The sequence below is a fragment of the Arvicanthis niloticus genome, chromosome 20 (genome assembly GCF_011762505.2).
Source record: "Arvicanthis niloticus isolate mArvNil1 chromosome 20, mArvNil1.pat.X, whole genome shotgun sequence".
NCBI lineage: Eukaryota > Metazoa > Chordata > Mammalia > Rodentia > Muridae > Arvicanthis > Arvicanthis niloticus.
The window spans coordinates 46981913-46996679 of record NC_047677.1 but is presented as its reverse complement, the minus strand read 5'-3'; the positions used below and the strand labels follow the sequence as shown (position 1 = coordinate 46996679).

The 14767-nt window shown below is 50.0% G+C and overlaps 1 long non-coding RNA gene across 1 annotated transcript; it reads right to left on the bottom strand.

Annotated features, from left to right (window-relative positions):
* Nucleotides 1–6555: 6555 nt before the first annotated feature.
* On the bottom strand, nucleotides 6556–9015 carry LOC143435280 (uncharacterized). The gene is made up of 3 exons (XR_013105425.1): nucleotides 8778–9015; nucleotides 7595–7665; nucleotides 6556–7217 (listed from the first exon to the last, which is right to left on the bottom strand). It is a non-coding gene; the product is annotated as an uncharacterized LOC143435280 (long non-coding RNA).
* Nucleotides 9016–14767: the final 5752 nt, after the last annotated feature.

Genomic DNA, 14767 nt, shown 5'->3' with positions numbered 1-14767 from the left:
GGGGGGCTGGGGTCCTGAGCAGTCCTTTTTATAGGCTATTCCTGAAGCTGCTGCTGCTGCTGCTCGCACCTGGCAACAGAGGCAGGTGATGACCTAAGCTGTTGCTAGGTGACTGTTACTAGCTCCCTGGGAGGAAAATGGCTTGTAAGCCAACACTGGGGATCTGAGCTCAGGTCTTCCTGCTTTTGCACACTGAATACGGTACCATCTCAGATCACTTACCAGTGAATGCACAGGAATGACGGCCAGCCTGCCAGCCCCAGAGCCTGAGCTCTCTCTCCAATATGGCCGCTCTACCTGAGCTCCTTCGGCAAGGGGCTTTGGGATTGGCATGAAAGGCCCCACAGGGTGTCTTTCTTCCTCTCTAGCTTCTTTCAGCATCTCATCTATGACACTGCTGTGTGTGGAGGCTGCCATATATTCTCATGACTGAATAGCAGTGGACCAGGGACTACGCCATTCTTCCTCCAGCTGGGAGCTATCAAAGCGCCGTTATCTGAAGACTTCTCTCCTCACTCCGCACCTTTCTTGGGATATAAATCTTTATCTGTATCTATATATCTATCATAAGACACACATATATATGGATATATTTTTTAAAATTTATACTGGGCATGATGGTGCCTTTAATCCCAACACTTGGGAGACAGAGCCAGGCACATCTCTGTTGATTTTGTGGCTAGCCTGGTCTACATAGTGAGTTCTGGGATAGCCAGGGCTACATGGCTACATAAAGAAACCCTGTCTCAAAACAAGAAGAATATTTTATTATGTATGAAGGGGATGCTAGTGGTGTGTGTGTGTGTGTGTGTGTGTGTGTGTATGTGTGTGTGTGTAAGTGTGAGCTTGAGTTATAGGCCATAGTGAGCTGCTCACTTTTACTACTCGGTGAGTTAGAGGCCAGCCTGGGCTACATGAGATAAAACCCAAAACAAAAAACCACAAAAACACACGAGGGTGGGGCTCATTAAATGGACACGTCGTGTCCGTTGGTATAAGGCTCCCCGTTCTCATCTCATCCCTGTCTCCCTTCACGACAGAGACAACACAAATCTCTCAGTTGCCTGTTGACGGGCAGGCACCGCTCCCTCCCTCCCTCCGTAAGAACAAAACACACCTGTGGTCAACCCAAATCCCGAAGCCAGAAATAAACCAGCCTCTCATAAAGACGGCTTGGGAGAGCCCTGCTGTGAGGGGGCTGGCCGGTGGCAGGAAAATGTCCAAGCTCTTCCCGACCTATGCAAACAGTGATGATGGCCCCCAGGAACCAGGCATTATTAGCTCCGCTGAGGCTCCGAAGTCCCAGAGAACAGCTATTTAAAGCCATGTAATGTCATTTCCACCCACAGAGGCTGTCCCGGCTGTGGATCTGGATTCGCTTCAGCCACCGTGTTCTGGCAGACTCCGGGGTCTGGCTGCCCAGGGTCAAGACCACAGGACTCCCAGACAACCTGTCGTCATGGCTCCACTGGAGGAGGGCTGACCTTGGCTTTTCCAGGTCTCTCCTCTTCCTTCTTTCTGCTCAGGACCCAGGAAAAGCTGAACCGCCTCTAAGGCCCCAGTTCATTCACTCCCTGCAGAAGGCTGCTGTCCACGCAGAGAGCTCAGGCTGTCCATGCTGGAGCTCAGGATTGGGAGGGAGGGGGGCAGATAAGATGTGGACACCAGTCCTCTTCCAGCCAGAATCATACCCTCATCCCGCTGTGTGACTTTAGGCACTTGGTTTTCCCCCTCTGGGCTCACTATTTTCTTACCCGGGCAATAAAATGGTCCTCACCTGGCCTTGTTTCTGGGGTGGCCACAAAAAGATCAGAAGCAGTCTTTCGAGCTGGTATTAGGGAAAGCCTCATGAGAAAGCCAGACCCAGGGGCTGGGGAGCCACTCGGTGGGTAAAAATCCTGGCATGGATGCTCAAGACCTCAGAGGTTGTGAAGGATGATCCAGGTGGGCTGCCTGGAGCTGGTGGGGTAGCCAATCCAGCTAGAAAGTGAACTTCCGGTTCCTCGAGGGACACCCCCCCCCTCGCCGCCTGGAGGCATCAAGGCATCAAGGCAGGAAGCCAGTGGCAGACACCCAGCACCCTCACAGACACTCAAGCTTGCCACATTTAAATTGCGCGCAATTTAAACAGAAATCCAGAGATTGCCTCTGATAGCCCATCTTAGTTTTCAAGGTAGCACACCTGAGAAGAGGGAGCCACCTATGGGCGGGGTTTTCTTCTTGATTGTTAATCAAGTTGGGGGGGCCCCAGCCACATTCCCAGACCACTGGGTCTGGGGTTCTAAGGAAGGGACCTGCCAGTGTGCCCAAGAGCAAGCCTTTCTCCATGGCCTCTGCTTCGGTTCCCGCCCCTACTTCCCTCAGAGATGGACCTGTGACCCGAAAGTAGAAGCCACATAAACCCTTTACTCTCCGAATTGCTCAGGGTCATGGTGGCCGACACAGCAACAGAAATCAAACTAGGACATGATCTCTGAGGCCTCCTCCTCCCTCCTCTAGGTGACATCACTGCATAGTAACCGGGCTCTGGACTATAGGACTCAGTGGGCTGACCCCAAGCTTTGAGCACTGTCGCCAGGGACCCAAGGCTAGACCGTCCTCATGTCCAGTTGGCTTTGATCTGACACCTCTGTTGGACTGGTTGTTTCTGAAGCTTAGGGGTCAGGGAAAGTTGAAAGCTCAGGAATGTGGCCGACCAAGGTGTCTGGAACTCTGGCCTGGACAGCTCTGAGGGTACCAGTCTGGGCTAAGGGTACCAGCCTGGGCTAAGGATACCAGCCTGGGCTAAGGGAAGAAGGAAGGATTTGAAGATTACATTTTTGGAGGATCTGTGTTTCCCTAAGCTGCATTCCCTTATGTCACAGAGAGCACAGAGAGTTGTCAGGGTTTGGGTTTGTAAATTGATCATCTGGGGCCAGCGAGAAGACTCAGTGTACAGACACTTGCATGGAAGTCCTGAGTTTGAACCCCGGAGGAACTAAGAGACTCTCTGACCTCCACACGTTCATTGTGACACCTGTGTACCCGTGCACACGATACATGAAGCGATATCAAAGTAAAAGGGCTGGCCACACACACAAAAAAGGCGTGTATCAGTCAAAAGAATCCGAATCACGTCCTAGTAACAAACACTTCCCAAGTCTCAGGGGCTCAACACACGCCTTTCTCCTGAACTTGCTGCTTCTTCAAGCCATCTGGGGATGAGCAGGGGCTCTGCACACTGAAGTTGTCCACTGAGATGCAACTCAGTTGTTGGAGAGCTTTTCCAATCCAACAAAGCTGTAGGTTCTGTCCACAGCGCTGCATGCACGACATAACAAGATGTGGTGTCAAACTAGAATACTGGATTTTCTGTTAGATAGATAGGTAGATAGGTAGGTAGGTAGGTAGGTAGATAGATAGGTAGGTAGGTAGAGAGAGAGAGAGAGAGAGAGAGAGAGAGAGAGAGAGAGAGAGAGAAATAGATTTGGACATTAACTGGTGGATGTGCTTCAGGATAGATTACTTGCCTAACAGACATAAGACTCAGGTTCAAGTCCCACTACTAAAAAAGAAGCATCCAGAAGGAGGCGTGGAGGTAACATATCCCATCAGCTGTGTATAAATCACTGAACTCCATCTGGGGAAACCTGGGACATCTCTCCCAAGGATAAAATAAAATGGAGCCAATCACTTCATCCCTCAAACACATATACAGAACTCTGTCCACACAAAGCACACACAACTAGGCCTTGAGGGTAGTCAGGAGGGACAGGCCTCGTCCCCGTCCTCCCTCACCCAGGGGACCTCAGTATAGCACAAGGGACATAAAAAAGCAAATGACGATCTCTCCGTTCTGCTGGTATGGGGGTATGCACCTACAGCCTTGGTACTCAGGAGGCTGAGGCAGGAGGATGGCTAGCCTGGGCTGCAAAAGAAAAGAAGACATCAGGCCTTTCTGCCTCCCATAGACAGCCTTTCTCTCTCCCTCTTTGCTTTCTTTTTCAGGAGTGGCTCAAGAATACTTTAAAGACTCTGCCATGCTCTTACCAGAACTCCTCATTCATCACAGATATAGACGGTGGTGACAGAGATACCGGGGTGGTTGAGCAGCTAAGAGCGTGTGAAGGATTAAGTTCAGTTCCTAGCGCCAACACTGGGTGGCTCCTAAATCCCATAACTACCAGCTCCAGGGGATCTGATGCCTCCATGGGCACCTGTACACACGTGCACACACCTAACACACACATACACACACACACACACACACAGAGGATGGATGGATGGATGGATAGATAGATAGTTAGATAGATAGATAGATAGATAGATAGATAGATAGATAGATGATGGATAGATAGGTAGATAGATAGATAGGTGGGTGAATAGGTAGGTAGGTGGATGGATGGATGGGTAGGTAGGTGGGTGGATGGGTAGACAGACAGACAGACAGACAGACAGACAGACGGGTAAGTAGATGGATGGATGGATGGGTAGGTAGAAGGGCTAGAGAGATGGTTCAGTGGTTAAGAGCACTGACTGCTTTTGTAAAGAACCCAGATATAGTTGCCAGTACCCATATGGCAGCTCATAACCATTTATAATTCCAATTCCAAGGATATGAAGAATGCCCCCTTCTGGCCTCCATAGGCACTGTACACACACACACACACACACACACACACACACACACACACACAGTACAGGCAAACACTCATACACATAAAAAAGTAATCTTTTTAAAATAAATTTTTTTTTTCGAGACAAGGTTTCTCTGTGTAGCCCTGGCTGTCCTGGAACTCACTCTGTAGACCAGGCTGGCCTCTAAATCTGCCTGCCTCTGCCTCCCAAGTGCTGGGATTAAAGGTGTGTGCCACCACTGCCTGGCTAAAATATAATTTTAAAAGAAAGACAGATTGTGACCCACAAGGGGCAGGGAAGCCCCCCCGTTCTGTTTCTAACCTGATGATTTGATTGGAGTCTGGAAGGGATGGCCCCTTGAGAATTACCTGGCCTTAGGCAAACATGCTTGGGTCTGGATGCTGTCCATCATCCACAGAGGCCCAGGAGCCAGCTGGGCGCTGCAAGGCTTCTTGTCCCAAAATATCTCACTGGTCTGAGAAGCAGAGTGAGTCACCCTCTCTGGTCTAAAACATCCATCAGGTAGTCCTCTGAATAGTCATGTTAAAATGTACAGTAATGGCTGGAAGACGACCTTTGAGATGTGTGGGGGACAGGACAGGCCTCCACAGGGGATGCCCGTGGCTTCGTTGTAGGGCAGAGGGCTGCTTGGTTCAGTTAGAAACAGTCGAAGCCACAGTCCTGTGCCCGCTTCTCCCTCCTGTCCCCTGGCCTGTCACGTAATTCTGCTCATGAGTCTGAGCTGCCTGCCACACAACAGGGAGCCTCTTGGGAGGCTGTGGTCTCTTGTGGATACTGAGATGGAGTTTGGAGAGGGGCCCAATATGGGAAGGGGAACCCTAAATCTGTGATCACCAAGGACACAGGGCACTAATGACTAGCACAATAGGAACCCCAAAGAATATAAAGGACCACTGGGGCTGGAGAGATGGCTCCATGGTTAGTAGCACTGGCTGCCCTTTCATAGGTCCCGGGTTCAACTCCCAGCACCCACGTGGTGGCCCACACCTTCTGTAACTAAGTCTCAGGGCATCCAATGTCCTCTTCTGCCATGCTCGGTGCCGCCAAGATGCAGATGCACATAAAACAAAGAAAAAACACTTAAGAAAGAAAAGTCTGCAGTTATGTGTGGCTGTGCATATCTGTGATCCCAGCATTTGGGAGGCTGATGCAGGAGAATTGTGAGTTAGAGAACAGCTTTGGCTACTACTGAGTTAAAAGGGTTAACTCCCTGTTTAAATGGGGGGAGGGGGAGGAGGGGGGAGGGAAGAGGAGGGAAGGCAGGGAGGATAGGAAACAAGGAAGAAAAAAATGGCCTCGGTGTCTGAGCTGGGTAGATGTGGGGGGGGGGAAGCTAGACTATCCTTTTAAAAATAGTTTTTATTATTATTTATTTACCTGCACACGCACGTATGTCTGTACACGTGCATGTGCCCAAGGCTAGGTGTTAACTCCTATACCTGGAGTTGAAAAGCAGTTGTAAGCTGCCTGATGTGGGTGCTGGGAATTGAACTCCGGTCCTCTGCAAGAATAATACATGCCCTTAACCACAGAGCCATCTCTCCAGCCCCTAGAGTATTCTGATGTAGCCTGGCAGAGAGTAATATGGGTAAGCCAGAAAGCAGCCGGTTTAGCCTCAACCCGAGGAAGAATGTCCCCGCGTTCAGAGCTATGTGTAGCCGGGCTGGGGACATGGCTCAGTGGTTAAGAGAGTTTACTGCTCTTACAGAGGTCCTGGGCTCAGTTCCCAACACCTGCATCAGGTGGTCTACATCCACATGTAATCCTACAGCCAGGTCATCTGGCGCCCCCTCCTGGCCTTGCTGGGCATCAGCATTTATGTGGTGCATATAAATTCTGTCAGGCGCCCGGCCACACAGACATAAAGGAAGTAACTCTTAGGAGAAAATACTCAGGAGGCGTTACTTCCTGGCTCCCGGCACTTAGGAGGTAGAGATGGAAGGATTAAGAGTTCAAAGCCAGCTTCAGCTATATAGAGATAGCCTGTGCTGTAGGGGACCCGATCTTTGAAAAGGAGGAAGGGAGAATTTAGGCAGGAATGGAGGAAGAAATCAGGGGAAGCAGAGAAAGTGGGGCATCAGAAGTTCAAGGGCATCTACCACTACACATGGAGCTCAGGGCCAGCCTGGAGTACTTGAGACCCGGCACAAAACAAAAGAGACCATCAGAGCAAGTACTGAGGAGAGACCCAGAAGAGACAGGCCTGGGATGTAGCCAGGTCTCCAGTATCTTTGTGGGGCACCGAGGGTGCAGGGGTAGGGGGGGAAGATTTCTCCCCCACCCTAAATGTGCTGTAACCACCAGGCATAGAGCCCTAAGAACGCCTCTTACCCTTCCCTTTGCCCCTCTGCGGCTTGTGTCTCCCTCAGGGCAGTATGCACTGGAGAAAGACGGGAAAACCCACAAAAATCTTCCAAATAAGATAAATATGCAGTGCAGACAAAAGCCGCGCTGGGTGGGACGAGAGGTTTTCGTTTGCTCCCCGATGGGGCGGACCCGTCAAAAGTGGCTTGCAGCCGCAGAAAAATGCGTCATCTCCCGATCGATGGAGACAAGGACTCGCCGTCTCAACTACCCCCCTAGAAAAAAACAAACAGAAAAAAAATGGGACTAAGTCTGTGGGGTTCACATGGTAGGGAAGTAGGGGTCTGTCACTGGCCTCCAGGTCACCCTTGAGGTCTTACTCGCAGTCAGGGTGTCTTGGAACAGGGCTACCCTGCTGGGGGTGTTGTGAGAGCCAGTTTAAATTGTTGGCTTATTGAAGTCACTAACTTCCTGGTGGGTGGCGAGTGTCCAGGGTGAGGCTGGTGTGTAGGGTGCCAGTTCTCTGCAGGCTTGAGACCTCAGAGAGGGTGAAGGGTAGTCCAGCGGTTTTCCTGGGAATATGCCTCTGGGGAAAGGGTGGTGGCCAAAGGTGAAGACAAAAGCTCTCCCCAGCATCCCTTTCCCCCCTCACCGCTCCAGGCTCTGGGCCTCTGGAGTTCGCTTCTCTCTGCTCCAGTTCCACGCTTGTTAATGGCCATTGTTCTGGGGAGAAAGACAGAGATGTTTTCGGTTTGAATGCATTGTCGTGGACTTTCCCTGGGCCAAGGGATGGGAGGCCTCTTTCAGCAGCATGGCCACAGGCAAGCAGAGGTGGCATTTGGCCTGGACAGGAGGACAGGGAACTCTGTGTTTGTGTTGGTCAAGCCTGGGACAGCACCCTCCCCACCCCACGCATCTCAGAGAAGCCAGTAGTACATGCCCACAGCACAGAGAAGGCTGCCACCTCCTGACCCTCCCTGGCCCTGCCCCTAACACACACACACACACACACCACACACACACACCACACACACACACACACACACCACACACCACACACACACACCACACACCACATACACCACACACACACCACACACACACACCACACACACACACCACACACACACCACACACACCACATACACACACAAACACACCACACACACACACACCACACACACCACACACACACACACACCACACACACACCACATACACACAAACACACCACACACACCACGCACACACACCACACACACACACAAACACACCAGACGCACACACCCTGCCCAACCCTGCCCCAGCTGCTTCAGCTGAAGCTATTCTTCAGTGTTGAATCTCTGTGTGGCAGATGGAGCAACTTCCTCTCTGGGCCTCAGTTTCCTCATTTGTAAAGTCAAAAGGGTCACCAGCCTGGTGGTGCTTGCCTTTAATCCCAGCACTCAGGCGGCTGGGTCTAGCCTGGTCTACACGATGACTTCAAGGGCAGTCTAGATCCCATGGAACTCTGAAGCAGACACAGCACTTCAGTTGGAGAGGGTGCCTCCTCTTCCTACATGTGGAAATCCCTCCCCCCTTTTACACAAATTCTAATGTAGCCCAGGCTAGCCTCAAACTCACTATGTAGCTGAGGATGGCCTTGAACTTCTGACCTTCCACCTTACTGCATGGCCCACCACGCTCACTTTTACACCACAGCGGGAACCCAGGATCTGGTGGATGTTGGACCACGGCAGAGCACTCTTGAGGCAAGAGAACATTCCTGTGGTTTCCCAAACGGGCAATTCTTTACTGTTTATTTTTCAGCCATCACGGTAATGGGTGGCAGGTACCTTCCTGTTGAGGCTCTTGAGGAATGACAGAGAATGAAAGTCTCCCTGGGGCTGGAGAGATGGCTCAGTCATAGAGAGCACTGACTGCTCTTCCAGAGGTCCTGGATTTGGTTCCCAACATCCACGTGGTGGTGGCTCACAACCGTCGGTAACTCCAGTTCCAGGGGATCTGACCCCCTCTTCTGACCTCTGCAGGCACCAGGTACACACGGTACACATGCATTCGTGCAGGCAAACCATGTCTGCATGTAAAAAAAAAATACACATAAAATAAACCTGAAAGAAACCACAAAGTATCTCTACTTCCTACCCACGAGGAAACATTTTTCTGTCAAGCACCATGCAGTAGATGTCTTGGCCTGTACAGGTGGAATTACTCTCTTACAAAGATGGCAGATAGAAAAATGCAAATAGGCGGACATGCTTCGCCCTGGAAAATTTTATTCACAGGGACAGGAGTGGGGCTAGGTTTTCTGGAAGGCACGATCAGTCCCTGAGTTAAGTTAGAAGGGATGGCTCTGTGTGATTAGTTAATTACTTAACCCCAAGGGTCTGGGGAGATCACTGTGGGCAAGGTAAGCAGCTTGGGGTGCAGCCTGCTCACCGGGGCTCAACCCTTGAAATTCACATAAAAAAAAAAAAAAAAAAAAGCCGGGCAGTGGTGGTGCACGCCTTTAATCTCAGCACTTGGGAGGCAGAGGCAAGCAGATTTCTGAGTTCGAGGCCAGCCTGGTCTACAGAGTGAGTTCCAGGACAGCCAGGGCTACACAGAGAAACCCTGTCTCGAAAAAACAAACAAACAAACAACAAAAAAAAAAAAACAAAAAACAAAACAAAACAAAACAAAAAACCTTAAATTCTGTAGGTGTGATGGCAATCGTCTTTAATCTCAGCATGTGAGAGGCAGGGGGATCCCTTTGAGTTGGAGACCAGCCTGCTCTCCATAATGAGTTCTAGACCCTCCGGGGCTACATGGAGAGACCCTGTCTCAAAAATAACCAAGCCAAACCAAACAGCCCCCAAACAGTAACAACAACAGCCCAACAACTAAAAAAGAGGATGGACCCTGGAACAAGCCTTGAGTCCCAGACAGGTTCTGTGCTCGGCAGCAGAGGACTGAGTAAGGCAAGGCAGGCGGGCTGAGGTGAGGCTGCGGGTGGGGGTTTGAACACTTGGCAGCAAGTTTACTGAGATTCAAACCTAGAACAGAAGTCTAAGGTGATGGTGACCCCCCCCCCAAATACCTTGCAGGTGACAGTTTAAGTAAACCTTCCCCATGTAAGCATGTCCCCCAGACAGGCCGTCTCACAGATAAGCAAGCCTGTGGAGTCCCATGAGTGAGTTTATATTTCCAGGTAGCTATGGATGGATGCTCAACCCATCTCATGATTTTAATGTTAACTTTTTTTTATTAATAAAAAGTGTGTGTGTGTGTGTGTGTGTGTGTGAGAGAGAGAGAGATCTAAGTGTAAGTGTGGGTATACACATGCCATAGTGTTATGTGGAGGTCAGAGGTCAACTTTTAGGAGTTGGTTCTCACCTGCCACCCTGCTGAAATGGGATATCTCATGCCACAGACCCAGGCTGGCCAACCTGTGCACTTATCAGTTCTGCCCCTGAATCATCTTGCTGTAGGGGTGTTGGGGTTGCAGATGGGAACCACAGTCTGTTTCTGAGACAGAATTTCTCTGCGTAGCCCAGGCTGTCCTGGAACTCACTTTGTAAAGCAGGTTGTCCTGGGACTCACTGTGTAGACCAGGCTGGCCTCCAACTCAGAGATCCACCTGCCTCTGCCTCCCAAGTGCTAGGATTAAAGGCGTGTGCCACCAAACCCAAGGCATCCATCTTTTTCTGTGCAGTCCAGGAATTGAGCCCAGGCTAGCAGGTGTTTCAGTTCCTCCCAGCTACCTCTGAGTCCCTTGAGATTAATAAGTTTTTAATTAAAAATTTTATAACATTTATTTATTTTTGTGTGTTCATGAGAGAGAGAGAGACAGACACAGAGAGAATATTTTTAGACCCCTCCTGTCATCTTATTTTATGATTTCCCCTTTCCTGTGCTTTTTCTGGTTTTCGTGAGACTGGTTCATTTTTCTCTGATATTTTCTTTCCCATTTGTTTTGTTGTGAGACAGGGTATCGTGTAACCCAGCCGTAAACTAGATATGTAGCCTGTAGAAGTTAGGTCTGGTTCTCCTCCCAGCCCCATGCTCCCAGAAATAAGACTCAGACTGAAAACATAATTATAAACACCTCGGTCGTAGGGCTGGGCTCATCTCTGCTAGATCATAACTAAACCCATTTATTTTAACCTACATTCTGCCATGTGGCTGGTTACCTGTGCTCAGGTCCCATGTGTCCTGTCTTGTCACATCTCCCTGAGTGAATCTCCCGAGCCCGGTTCTACCCCAGAATTCTTTCTGCTTCTCGTATGTTCCACCTCCTATTTCCTGCTTAATCCATAGGTCATCAGATTTATTATTGACAGGTGCCGTATCCATACAGACATAAGATATTCTTTCTACAGCAGCCAAGGATAACTCTGACTTCCTACCTCCATTCCCCAAGTCCCACCTGGTGACAGGAGTATATCACCAAGCTTGGTTTGTGCTGCAGATGGAGAGAGGGCTTTGTGCATGCTGGGTCGGCTTTACCAACCGACCTTCATCCCCAGCTCAAGTTTGTTTTAGAGTCCATATTGTCTTTCAGTAGCTCTTAAATTAAATATATATAGTATTTATTGCATGTATATGTTTTGCCTGCATATATGTATGTGCGTCACGTGTGTATCACTTGGTGTCTGAGGAGGCCAGAAGAGGGCATTGCATCCCCTGGAACCAGAGTTACAGAAAGTTATAAGACACCATATAGGTGCCAGGACTTGAACACAGGTCCCCTTGGAAGAGAGCAATCAGTGTTCATAACCACTGAGCCATCTCTCAGGGCCTGGTTGCCTTTAAATTTGAATCCTATATATACAATGCACAGAGATACATTAGTTTTAGTTTTCATTTTTTGTGACAGCATCTCAACACGTCACCCAGGCTGGCTTCAAACATTTGCCTTTCCTGCCTCAGCCTCCTGAGTGCTGGAGACCATAGTCTGTTTGGATTCCCGATTCCCTATCATGGGAAGCCAATCTGATCGTCCTTAGCGTACACCCACTTGCTGCCCCAGAAGCTGAGGTCATCCTGAGAACCTGACTCTGAAGGACTAGCCTTTAAATCAGCAGTTCTCAACTTGTGGGTCGAGACATCTTTGGGGAGCCAAACATCCTTTCCATGGGGGTCGAATATCAGATATCCTGCATATCAGATATTTACAGTAAGACTCACAGGCCGGGCGGTGGTGGCGCACGCCTTTAATCCCAACACTTGGGAGGCAGAGGCAGGCGGATTTCTGAGCTCGAGGCCAGCCTGGTCTACAGAGTGAGTTCCAGGACAACCAGAAACCCTGTCTCAAAAAACAAAAACAAACAAAAACAAAAGAAACTCACAACAGTTACAAAATCACAGCTACAGAGCAATGAAATAATCTTATGGTTGGGGGCTGAGGCTGTCACCACCGCATGAGGAACTGTACTCAAGGGTCCCAGCGTTAGGAAGATTGATACAATTGATTTAAATGTTTACATTGTGTCTTGTAAGGCTTAGACAGCAGGTTGTGCTGGTCCTTGGCAGTGTCGGCAGCTCCGAGCTTCCTCTTCCTCACGGTTACACTGTTAAGGACCTTTAAGGACCTTCTCTGGGATTAAAGAACAGGAGGGCGGGAAGCATTTCCTCAGGAAACCCTGACTGTCTTTGTCTCCCATCCAAAGACTTCAGAGAGAACTTGTCCCTCACATCACGGACGACGCTGCTTTGCTTCACTTTATCAGTCTCCCTTTCCTGCTTGTTATGGGAGCACCTCGATCCTTCTTGTTCTAAATTCTTACTATAATGGTTCTCGATTTCTGGGCATGGCCAACCCAAGGATTCATTTCTGTCTTTCTTTACAAAGATGGCCAACTGGGGACCGAGTACTCATCCGCCCAAGACTTGTGGGCGCCATCTCATTCAAACCAGCACAAATGTCTCGTCTTTTGTGAGTTTCAATTTGACCCTGACTCTGTACTAAAGGAGAACCCGACCTTCCTAGGAAACCAGAGTGTTGAATTTACCTCCAGTCATAGACTGGGAAGGACCTGAACTCCTGGCCACCCTGCTTCAAACCGCCCAGTGCTGGGATTTCAGGGCTATCACCCACATTCACAAGGCACTGGGGATGCCACTGGGTCAACATTGCAGCCGGACAAGCCAAGCCACATCCCTCCACCCATTTGAGCTCTGCTGTCAGTTTGAAGAGTCGAGGGGGAGAGTGAGTCCGCTAGCTCCTTTAGTCAAACAAACTTCCACACTGTTAGTTAAGCTGACAACAGTCATGTACGGCCCATGGTTGAAGGCTGGAGACCTAAGGAGCCCACACTCAAGCAGGACTGGCTTGGTTGTACTGGAATCACCCCGGGTGTGTGTGTGGGGGCGGTTCGCACACACAATCAGCCTGTCAATCATCCCACTGAGAGGGATAGGTGGAAGGGACTCAGTGGCCACGATTTCAGGCCAGTTTGTGGCCAAGGCCCAAATGTCCAGAATCTCCAGGCTTGCAGAGGAGACAGAGGTCTGAGAAATCCTGACTCCTCACCTCCAATGAGGAAGTGGTCTGTAATCCAGGCACCTGGGAGCTGGAGGCAGGAGGGTCAGGAAGTCAGGGGGCAACCTTGGCTGCGTAGAGAGTTTTAGGTTATCCTGGGCTACCGGACACCCGGTCTTGGAAAAAGAAAAAACAAAAAGAACAAAAGAAGGAAGACAGAGAGAACCTGAGGGCCACTGAGAGGATATTCATCAAATGGGCCTGAAGAGAGATGAAAGATGCTGCAGGCTTCCATGCCTCCCACGTACCAACTGCACAAACCCCAGAGATCAATGCGGGGCCAAAAAACTCCCCCACCTAGAGATTTAAAAGAACAACCCCAAACCTTCCATTGTCATCCTACCAAGGGGCCCCACTGCAGCTCCGGTGGTTACAGTTGCTAATTATTATTATTGTTACCGCTGCAAGAATACATTCATTGTCTCCAGAGCTCAGAAGGTGGCCCAGGCATGACCTCATTTCTCCCCCAGCAGGGCAGGTATGCTAACTGTTCTCCAAAGGAGGCCGCAGAGGTCTGCCCGCCTTGGGCAAGGCCACACATCGAGAGGAAGAGAGGACGGAGGTGGGTCCTGCTCCTCTGGGCTCCTTGTCTGTCCCCTTAGTCTGCCGATTTCCTCTGTGTTCACAGAGCTGGTTTGATGGGTCCTGGATAATCAGACTGATTAAGGTGATCAGTAGGAAGAGACAGTGGTCGTGATGAACAGGTACAGTGCTGCTGGCGTTCCTGAACCCCACTCCAAGTACCTTCAACCTTCCATTCCCTGCTCTGAGTTGTCTACTTTCCCATGGGTGACTGGCACAGTCCCAACTCCCTTCCCAAGAAGAGAAGTTTCTTTCTCTGAGTGTACTACATATGTTTGTATACATGCATGTGGAGGCCAGAGGTACAATGTCAGGGTTTCTCTGTGTAGCCCTGGCTATCATGGAACTGGATCTGTAGACCAGGCTGGCTTTGAACTCACAGAGATCTGCCTGCCTCTGCCTTTGCCTTACAAGTGCTGGGATTAAAGGCGTGCGCCGCCATCACCTGGCTGTTGTTATTTTTAACATGGGTTCTGGGGGATTAAACTTTGGTCCTTATGCTCTTAGGGAAAGCACAGAGCCATCTACCTAGCCTGCTCCCTTCCCCTCTCTCCCCTGCTTCCTCCCATCCCCTCATTGTTTTTGAAACAGTCTGATGTAGCCAAGGTTGACCCAGAATTCATGAAGTAGCCAAAGCTAACCTAGCCTCCCCATTGTTAGGACAATGACAGGTGCCACCTTCAGCTTTCCTTCCAAGTCCCCAAAAGGGCCTTGTAGAGA